Genomic DNA, 8700 nt, shown 5'->3' with positions numbered 1-8700 from the left:
GTTAATACTCACCTAGAGAAAATAATGAAGGAGCTTAAAGAAGAGGTAAAGCTGCCCTATGCTGCCCTATACTTTTATTAATATTTTTGTTACTAAAAACATTTAATGTCTAACTTACGTATGGAATTCTCTTAATATCATGATAACATATGTCTTGATATATATAGTAAAACCCCTTTGTAGCATTCGTGGAAAGGACTAAAGCCATAGCATAAACTTTTGTTACTAGGCTTCATTCTGTTATGTTTTTGGAAATGAGTTAATGTAGTGTCTGTAGATGTTTCAAGTAAAAAAATTATATTTGTTTTGTAGTCATTGAATTTTATTGCATAATATAATGACACTGTTTAAGAACAGAAAGCAACCATTGTTTATTTATTTTAAAATTGCCATTCACAACATTTTAGACCCATAGTTAGTACTAAATAATGATATTTCATTGGTGATGGAAAGTTTAACTTTCAGTAGGAAATAAAACATGGTCTTGATTGTTCAAGAGTGGTGTGTTTTTTAAAAACATTTAAAATTTGTGTTCTTAACAAAAATGCAGGTATACCTGATTTTTTAAAAGGTTTTTTGCAAGTGTTTGAAATAACAGAATTATTTTATTTTATTTTATTTTTAGACATACTTTCTTTGATGATAATTTTAAGCATTATTTCAGGTTACCTTAAGGAAAAATGTGGAACCATCATTAAGACACTTAGAAAGAGAAAAGGCGCTTCTTCAACACAAAAATGCAGAATAACAGTGTAAAGCTGATCATGAAGCTGACAAGAAACGAAATTTGGAAAATGATGGTTTGTAGTACAGAATAGTAAATGCTTATCAAGAAAAAAATTGTATGTGTGTGCTGGAATTTGCTACTGAATTGCTTTTTATCATATTTAATAGCTTAAAAGATCAACTTGAAGATTTGAAAAGAATAAATCAAAACTCTCAAATACCCAGAGAAAGTGAATCAACTCCAGAGACAAATGGCTGATCTGTATTTATAAGTATATCAAAATTTTTTTGAGACTGTCTTATTTATTTATTTATTTATTTATTTATTTATTTATTTATTTATTTATTTATTGGATTTTATAAAGCATATTTATTTGGGGTAGAAGCTTATAATCACAAGGCCATAAAGCTTCCCTTACCAAAGTTTGCTGCCACATATTGGAGCAATGTGTCTGCCGGTCTCTATGAGGGATCAGCCTTCCTCTTCCTCCTAATGCTCCGTGGTACCCGCTCCTGATCTCAGCTCTAGGTTAGCCTGAGGCTCGTCTCTCTCCCCCAGGGCTTGTTCCTTTCAGCTTTCTCAGCTTTTAAGGGCTCTGGTCTCCTCAACTGCAAACTATCAGGGGAATGACTCCCCAGGGCTCTGTGTCCAAAATCAAACTCTCTGTGTTTCTCCATGTATTTAGTTCTGTGTGAGTGTCCCCCCCATCAAGGGGGAGAGGACTCAATGTCCTACTGAATCAAAGCCCCAATCTTAATTTAGTCAGGTAAAAGTGAAACCTCGGAATCTAATACAATCTAATATGTGCAGAGGAACAGACCAGTTTGCAAACACAATCCAATATCTATTTTTGGAATTCATGAATAATATCAAACTGCCACAGACTTCTTCCACTCTATGCTAATTTAGATCAACTTCTTCTACTCTCATGTGTTAAGCTATAATTTATTATCTAAAATCAGGACTCCTCTTTAACTTCAGACCCTTGTATCCAGCTACCTGATGGATCTTAACCTTGATACATAGTGACTTCTCAGACTCAATATTTTTAAGACCAGATTCATGATCATTTCCTCCAGTATTCACTAGGTTAGTGAAGGCACCAGTTAAAGATATCTAGTCACTCAAACCAAATATCTTGCAGGATGACTTCTTATTATTACTAGTTTTTTTTAATCTTTATTTTGTACATTTAATAATTGAAAATATAAACAATAATTTAACAATAAAAGGAAAACACATTTGACACACATTTCTCAATTAGATGTACTGGATACATAAATTTTTTTGAATCATACAATCTTACACAATATGTTTGCTTCTTAGTAACATCATCATACAATATTAGTTCTTTTATAGTCTGGCTTGCTTCACTCAACGTAATGCCCTCTAGGTTCATCTATTTTGTCTGTCAATGTTTTACAACTTCATTTCTTCTTACAGCTGCATAATATTCCATTGTGTGGAATATTATGGAAAGACCCAGGGGTTTCCAACTTTTGGCAATCATTAATAATGCCACTATGAATATCAGTTTGATATACTAGTTTTAATTGGCAGTATTATAAAAAAGACCCTTTGCCTTAAACTTTAGGGAGGAAATCCTTAAGAAAATATTTTTAAGTTATTTTAAATTATAATGGGATAATAAATTGAAGTGTTTTCATTATGTGTACCTGTATTTGTCTATTTGTTGTTGTTTGTTGGATTTTGAATGGAATAACAGCTGGATGAAACCAATGCTTTCCTGTGAACAGAATCTGATACTGCAACCCTGTTAAGGAAATCCCAGGTAGAAAGTTCAAAACAGATGCAGCAGTTGGAATCTAACAATAGAGATCTGCAAGATAAAAACTGCCTGCTGGAAACAGCCAAATTAAAACTTGAAAAGGAATTTATCAATCTTCAGTCAGCTCTGGAATCTGAAAGGATGGACTGACTCATGGATCAGAGATAATTAGTGATTTACAAGATATTAAATGAGAGATTGCACTTGGATTAATCTTGATGATTTGTATTCTGGAAATAGCATTAGATGGTGGATAATGTGCTAGAGTTGCACATTTCTGAATGTACTGTCTTGTTATATAAAGGAAAAATATTAGAAACATATTGAGTCAAAATTTTATGAAAGAAAGATTTACTCTTAAATAGTGTTAAATATTTTAAGCATCTAACATCTTGGGGTAGATTATGGGTTTCAGCTGACTTAACTGTAAAGCACTGTATCAGCAATTATAAAACTCCTGCTCATAAGTAACAGCTCCAAAGTAAGAGGTAACTTCCAAAATTTTTACTCTCTGCAAAATGTATATACTTTGTGTGTTCACTGCTTTTAAAAGAAAATATCATAATTTTTAGGTAGAATATCTGGCATGGAAGAAGATGTAAAGAACGGCAAAATTTTCTTAGCCAAAGTAGAGATGGAGAAAAGACAACTACAGAGAGATTTACTGATTTGGAAAAGGTAAAACTTGTTAAGCTTTTTTGGTGTAAGAAAATGACAGTAGAGTTTCAGATTGGATGATATTCTTAAATTTGGGAATCAGTAGGGGGAATATTTCCAAATAACTCATGGACTCTCATATTTAGACTTAGTTGTATAGAATAGGGGTATATATATATTTTTAAGGTTTTCCATAACCCTTGGTATGCTTAGATGCACAGGAAGGAAGGAACTCTGCTGGAGTATGTATAAGGAGAATATTTCTCTTGAGAGATTCAAATAAAGAAAAACTTAACCCTTTTCCTGTCTTACTAGTGACATAATAGAAAGCTATGATGACTTTTAGCATTTAGACATTTTCCTTTGAAAACAATGAAAGTCAGGGATAACTTTTTGTTTTCATTAAATTTTTTTTCTTTATTTTTTTAATAGTACATTAAAAAAATATGAGGTCCCCACATACCCCCACCCCCCTCACCCCACTCCTCCCCCCATAACAACAATCTCCTCCATCATTATGAGACATTCATTGCATTTGGTGAATACCTCTCTGAGCACCACTGCACCTCATGGAAAATGGTTCACATCATAGCCCACGCTCCCACATTCCACGTAGTGGGCCAGGGAAGGACATACGATGTTTGGTAACTGTCCCTGCAGCAACATCCAGAACAACTCCAAGTCCTGAAAATGCCCCCAGATCTCATCCCTTCCTCCCATTCCCTATCCCCAATAGCCACCATGGCTGCTTTCTCCACATCAATGCCACATTTTCTTCAATTACTAATCGCAATAGTTCATGAATAGAATATCAGTAAGTCCACTCTAATCCATACTCTATTCCTCCATCCTGTGGACCTTGGAATGGTTGTGTCCACTCCACATCTATATCAAGAAGGGCCTTAGATTCCACATGGATGGTGGATACAATCCTCCTGCTTTCAGTTGTAGGCACTCTTGGCTCCCTGGTGTAGTGACCTTCTTCAACTCCATGTTAGCTGAGTGGGGTAAGTCCAATAAACCAGAGTGTAGGAGCTGAAGTCTATTGAGGCCCAGGGTCTGGCTTTCACATGGTCAGTCCAGAGAGATTCAGGTCCCATGGATATATATTAATCCCCAGCACCAACTACAGTTCTTGTAAAACTAACAGGAGAGGCTTGTGAACAAAGATCACATCTGAATCCAGCTCCTTCACACAGAAACACAAACTACAAAGTAGGGCCAATGGACATGGCACTGAACTCGATCTGCCATGACCATAGAACCTGTGGGTCTCTGTAGCCCTCAAAAGAAACAATACCCGGGATTGTATCTACTTTATCTGTCTCTGGGACTCTGCTGAGGTGTGCATAAGGGCAACTCCTCTGATAACCTCCTGGTTCTTTTTGGAGACTCATAGCTTTATAAAATCATTTGCCCTTTACATCCTCCCCTTTGATTCAGGTCAAAAGCCTTTTTAACTCCTGGTATTATATGTAGATTGAGATATTCTGCTGGTCCGAGTTGACCCTTTTATTCAAGGTCATTTTCTAGTTACATCATCAGCTGGTACTTGGTAGTAATCCCTTGGTGCCAGAGAGGCTATTTCCCAGGAGTCATGTCCCATGTTGGGGGGAAGGCAATGCATTTACATGCTGAGTTTGGTTTGAGACTGGCCACATTTGAGCAACATGGAGGCTTTCAAGAGGTAACTCTTAGGAACCCTGCAGCTCTAGGCCTTGTTCTTATTTCAGGTGCACAGGCTCACAAGCATTGTCTTTAGTGTCAAGGGCTCATTGTTGGACCTTCCTTCTTTTTTGGTCTTTGCCATTGGACTTGGGGGATTGTTGCTGTTCCATTAGGGACTATGATAGAACTCCCCTGGCTAGGAACTCAGCACTCCCTCAGTTGTTGTTTTTAACTGTATCCACTATGAAAATATCCAAACATTTTTATGTACCCTGGATATATGCCCTGGAGAACTCACTGTCAACCATGTGTTCCCTGTCAATAACATCCCACACCAGAATTCCTCCCCTGCCATTGTTGAACCTCCCTGTGATCCAAAGCTTCTTCAAAAGTGAAGCCCAATATATTGCCAGGTTCCATTAATAGCAAAATGGAATATAGTAATGAGTTTAAAGGTTAGATATAGAATACATATTAATTTAGAAAAATTAAGGTAAAAATAATTGGGGTATCTAAAAATTTTAAAATGCAGAAGCTTTGTTTTTGATGTTTTGCCTACCGTCACTGCAATAAGTGTTGCCCTGTATGCAAATTGGCAAAGCAACTACTTCCATCCTTTCCTCAGTGTCTACATCCTATCTTTTTCATTTCTTTTTTCTAATTATTAAGCTTATCTTCACAAAAGTTTTAGATCACAGTAATTCATATATACAATATACAGTGCTCCCACATATCCAACATAAAGCCTTTTCCCTTCCACAGCAGTAATCTTTTTACATATTCATACTATATTTACTGAAACTGATGTACAGATATTGAGACAATAGCTTTCAAACAAGGTAATATTTGTGTTTACATTGTTGTTTATATTTTAGACTATATAATTTTCTAAATTTTGTTATCTTATGTTTTACATTATGATTTACATTTTAGCCTATCAGCCCCTATATATTTTTGGTGTAGTTTTACATATCTTATGTCCATGATTGCATATTCTTGTGGAACACTGGTATTGCCCACACAGTTACATTGGTTCCATCTATTCAATACCTCTTCCCCCCCCCCCTTAGGACCCACAGTGACAATCAATCTTTATTGCTTATGGGCCATGTTCAGAGATACTTGCAACGGTGTTGAGAGCATGACATGCTCAACTGCCTTAATGCACTGGGAGCCACCATTTCTCTTGAGAGATACAATTCCCTCTATTTGAAGGCATCATATATGGATGTGGGTAAACCTTCACTCTCATTATATGGGTCTCTATCCAATGATATAACCCACTATGGCAAAATGAGCATTCACATATTCCCTAGGAACCTGACCTGCATCAGATTATCCCCTATAAGCATCTTCCTTATTATATTTTTGAAAAAATTTCCTCAGCATTATACACTCAACCAAATACCTTACAATCTCCTATGTTCATATGTTGCCCCACCCTTCCCCCAATTTCTTGGGCAATATTACCCATTCTCCCATCCCTAGCCCCCCTCAAGCCACAAAGCCCCACCCAAAGGTAACCCTATGCCCCCATTTTATCCCTTCCTTGTACAAATACCTCCAGCTTATCATAGATTTCACCCATGTAGGTGTCAGCTTATATCCTTCCTCTACCACCCAATTTCCTTTAAGCCTGTCATCCAGTCTCTAGCTCTCTAAGGCAGCTTTGTTTACTTACTTCATATCATTGAGGTCATGTTGTAGTTGTCCTTCAGTGCCTTGGTTGCTTCACTCAACATAAGGTTCTCAAGATTCATACATGTTATCACGTGTGTTTGTAGTTTATTCATTCTTAAAGCTGAGTAGTATTCCATTGTATGTATATACTACATTTTATTTATCCATTCATCTGTTGATGGGCATTTGGGTTGATTCCAACTTTTGGCAATAGTGAACAATGCTGCTATGAACATTGATGTGCATATATTGGTTTGTGTCCTTGTTTTCAATTCTACTGGACATATACCCAACAGTGGAATTGCTGGGTCATATGGCAAATCTATGGCTAGTTTTTGTCAACTGCCAAACTGACCTCCAGAATGGCTGGATCCTTCTGCATTCCCACCTGCAGTGGATGAGTATTCCCATTCCTCCACATCCTCTCCAGCATTTGTAGTCTTCTGTTTTTTACATAGGTGCCAATCTTATGGGAATAAGATGGTATCTCATTGTAGTTTTGATTTGCATTTCCCAGATAGCTAGAGATTTGGAGCATTTTTTTTATGTGCTTTCTAGCTATTTGTATTTCTTCTTTGGAGAAATGTCTGTTTAAATCTTTTTCCCATTTTTCAAATGGGTTGTCTTTTTATTTTCAAGATATAGGAGTTCTTTATATATGCAGGTTATAATCTCCTATTATATATATGGTTACGAAATATTTTTTCCCATTGAGTAGGCTCTCTTTTCACTTTCTTGAGAAACTCCTTTGAGGTGCAGAAGGCTTTAATTTTGAGGAATTCTCATTTATCTATTTGTTCTTTTGATACTCGTGTTTTGGTGTGAAGTCCATGAAGACATTTCCCTTACAAAGTCTTGTATATGCTTCCCTACACTGCTTTCCAAAGTCTTTATGGTCTTGGCACTTATATTTAGGTCTTTGATCCATCTTGAGTTGATCTTTGTATAAGGTGTGAGATGGCAATCCTCTTTCATTCTTTTACCTATGGATATCCAGTTCTCCAGGCACTATTTGTTGAATAGGCCATTCTCTCCCAGTTGAGAGGGCTTGGTGGCTTTATCGAATATTACATGAATTTGTATATTTCCTTATCCAATCTCCCAGTCTGAATCTTTTGACAGGTGAGTTTAATCCATTGACATTCAGTGTTATTACTTTCAAGGAATTATTTATGTTAGCCATATTTTGTTTGGACTTGTGTTTGTCACATTTTGTTTGTTTTATTTCCTTCTTTTTTGTCTTTTTTATTGCTCTTACACTCTCCTCCAACTCTGCCTCCCCTGTTTTTTTCTTTCTTCTTGCAGAACTCCCTTTAGGATTTCTTGAAGGGCAGGGTTCCTGTTGGCATTCTCTTTTAATTTCTCTTTATCTGTGACTATTTTGAACTCTCCATCATTTTGAATACTAGGTTAGCTGCGTAGAATATTCTTGGTTGGAAATTTTTTTCTTTCAGTACCTTGACTGTATCATACCACTGCTTTCTTGCCTCCATGGTTTCAGATGAGAAATCCGCATTTAATTTAATGGAGTCTCTCTTGTATGTGATGATTTTCTTTTCTCTTGCTGCTTTTAGAATTTTCTCTTTGTCTTGAGCATTGGATAATTTGTCACGTATATGTCTTGGGGTGGGCCTGTTGGGATTGATGGTGTTTGGGGTGTGTTGTGCTTCCTGGACATGTAGATCCATCTCTCTCAGTAGATTTGGGAAGTTTTCAGCCATTATTTGCTCCAACATCCCTTCTGTCCCCTTTCCCTTCTCTTCTCCTTCTGAGATGCCTATAGTACGTATGTTTGTGCATTTTTCATTGTCATTCAGGTCCCTAAGTCCCCACTGGATTTTTTCTATCTTTTTATCGATCAATTCTACTATCTGTTTGATTTCCGATATACTCTCTTCCACATCACTAATTCTCTCCTCTGCCTCTTCTAATCTGCTGCTATTTGCTGAGAGTGAATTTTTGATTTCTTGAACTGTGGTGTTCATCCCCATCATATCTGTTATCTTTTTGCATATGTCTGCAATTTCCTCTCCAAGTGTTTTCTTCATATTGTTAATCTCTTTACTTCATTAAGTTGGTCTCTAATATATGTTCTGAGATATTTAATTATTTGTCTGATGTTCTGCTCCCCTTCCTGGTTTTTAGTTTGTTCATTGGATTCAGCCATGTTTTCCTGATT

Source organism: Dasypus novemcinctus, chromosome 19 (assembly GCF_030445035.2).
Source record: "Dasypus novemcinctus isolate mDasNov1 chromosome 19, mDasNov1.1.hap2, whole genome shotgun sequence".
NCBI classification, from domain to species: Eukaryota; Metazoa; Chordata; class Mammalia; order Cingulata; family Dasypodidae; genus Dasypus; species Dasypus novemcinctus.
The sequence above is the reverse complement of the archived record's forward strand: the minus strand, read 5'-3'. Positions refer to the sequence as shown.